This window comes from Leptonychotes weddellii, chromosome 3 (genome assembly GCF_054177405.1).
Source record: "Leptonychotes weddellii isolate Sample4059 chromosome 3, ASM5417740v2, whole genome shotgun sequence".
Classification (NCBI taxonomy): Eukaryota; Metazoa; Chordata; class Mammalia; order Carnivora; family Phocidae; genus Leptonychotes; species Leptonychotes weddellii.
Window position 1 is genome coordinate 38,221,936 of NC_138371.1, and position 2,531 is coordinate 38,224,466.

A 2,531-nucleotide genomic window follows, 5' to 3' on the forward strand; every position below is an offset into this window, starting at 1 on the left:
CTTTAATTTCTTTTTTTTAAGATTTTATTTATTTATTTGTCAGAGAGCGAGAGAGAGAGAGAGCACACAAGCAGGGGGAGCAACAGGCAGAGGGAGAAGCAGGCTCCCCACTGAGCAGGGAGCCTGATGAAATGCGGGACTCAATCCCAGGACCCTGGGATCATGACCTGAGCTGAAGGCAGATGCTTAACCGACTGAGCCACCCAGATATGCCTATTTTTTTAATTTCTTATAGACACTCCCAGAAGGTTTATAGAATTGCTCTAATATTTATGTAGATCTTATGGATCTAAAGGATCATTAATTTAAATATTTTAAATCTGCAATACTTATAAGTAAACCATACATAATATAAAATTTGTTGAAGGATAAATTAGAATTTGCATCACAAAAGAATGACAATAATTATTCACTAAGTTTTTAATTGATTTATTTACTCAACTTAAGGTATACTGTTTACTATTGAGTTCAACTTAAAACATTTAACACTTACCACTTCTAGTTTGAGCTCAGATATGTGAGCTTGCATAAACAGAGGGCAAAATCAGGCAGAGGTCTGGAATGGTTCAGACCATATATATGCATACACAATAATGGATAGTGACAAAAACAATTATAGGTATGTGTATATACGAAATTATGCTAAATTGTGCCCCCCCTATTTCATATGTTGACACTCAGTGTCTCTTATGAACTTCCTGAGGTAACCCCCTATACCTCAGAATGTGACTGTATTTGGAGATAGGGCCTTTGGAGAGGTGACTAAGTTAAAATAAGGCTGTTGGGATAGATACTAATCCAATCTGATTGGTATCCTTATTAGAAGAGGAAATTTAAACACATAGAGAGAGACACCAGGAATGTGTGCACACAGAGAAAACATCATGTAAGGACACAACAAGACGGCAGCCACATGCCATCCGACATAGAGGAACTCAGAGGATATATCACCTGTATTATTCTAGGATTGCACACAGGCTATGTACAGTGGCTTAGCAAACCTTTTAATTATTTATTTTCACCTCTAATTTTTTGGTGGGGGGGGATGTATGAGTAGGGATCACATGACAAGAATTCCATAAGTAGAATTTCAAGAGTAGTGTAGCTGCTCAATGATACTGTCAGGGACTAAGTTAATAATCCTTCAAACATTCTTTAAGTGTCCAAAGAGATCAATATAAATATTTAGAGTGATTCTACAAACCTCTTAATGGTAGCTACGAGAAAACATAAAGACATTGTTAATAACTTTAAATGTCCTTTTCTCATGAGGAAAGGAATAAACTCTAACATTCCAAGCTTGTGTTGTCATTTCTTATGGTAGATACATTCTTAGATGGGACCCAATCATCCCTGCTTCCTGGCCTTTACAACCTTGTGTAATCTCCTCCTTTTTCTTGAGTGTGGGTTGGGCTTATTGACTCACAGCAAATAGAATGCCACTGAGGTGATGAAATATCACTTCTGAAATAAGATTGCAAAAAGACTGGCTTCTATCTAGAAATTCTCTCTCACTCACTGAGTTAAGCCAGTCGCCATGTAGTGAGCTTCCCTAGGGAGATAATGACATGACAAGGAAAAAACACTGAGAAACTGAGGGCTTTATATCAACAATCAATTCTTTCAAGAATCACATATTAATTAAGTCTGGAAGTGGACCCTCTCTGAGATGAGCCTTCAGATGAGAATGCAGTCCAGGCTAAATTTCTGACTATAATCACATGCATAGGCACCCAGCTAAGCTATGACCCAAATTCCTGACCCATAGAAACTATCACATTCCTTGTGGTTGCAAAATGGCTATTCCACTTTCAGATATAACAACCAAGATCCAGACAGGAAGAAGGAGAAAGGACAATATACAAAAGATGAATGTCTATTAAAACTTCCTTTATTCTTAGAGGGAAGAAAGGATGTATGGATATTGAAGAGCAACTGGTGATAACTACCACATCATCCTTGTAATATTCCTAGAAGGAAATATTTTTTTTTTAAATTGACGTTATTGACATATTAATTTAAATTAAGAATCTGATTAAGGCCTCGTTTCATCTTAAAGAGCAAGATGGGTCACCAGCAGCTGTACTGGAGCCATCCGAGGAAATTTGGCCAGGGTTCTCGTTCTTGCCGCGTCTGCTCAAGCCGGCACGGTCTGATCCGGAAATCTGGCCTCATTATGTGCCGCCCGCGTTTTCGTCAGTACGCGAAGGATGTAGGCTTCATTAAGTTGGATTAAGGGAACTTCCTTGAACTGGTCATCCAAGATAACCTACCTTAACTGCAGATATCCAAGATACCTGCTTTAATGCCAACTCATTGCACATAAAATAAAAATACTCCAATTAAAAAAAAAAAGAATCTGATTAAGGTTGAAAAGATTAAAAACAAATGTGTGATCTCCAGACCAATAGAATAGATGGATTATTAAAATGGTAAGAATTAATACAATTTTGATTCAATAGAAGACTAAAAGTTTATTTAATAATTAAATATATAATTGATTTTCTTCATTTAATTAAAGTGCATTGAAT

The 2,531-nt window shown here is 36.7% G+C and overlaps 1 pseudogene; it reads left to right on the forward strand.

Annotated features, from left to right (window-relative positions):
• Positions 1 to 2,060: 2,060 nt before the first annotated feature.
• Positions 2,061 to 2,294, forward strand: LOC115942827 (small ribosomal subunit protein uS14 pseudogene; annotated as a pseudogene).
• The last annotated feature ends 237 nt before the right edge of the window (positions 2,295 to 2,531 follow it).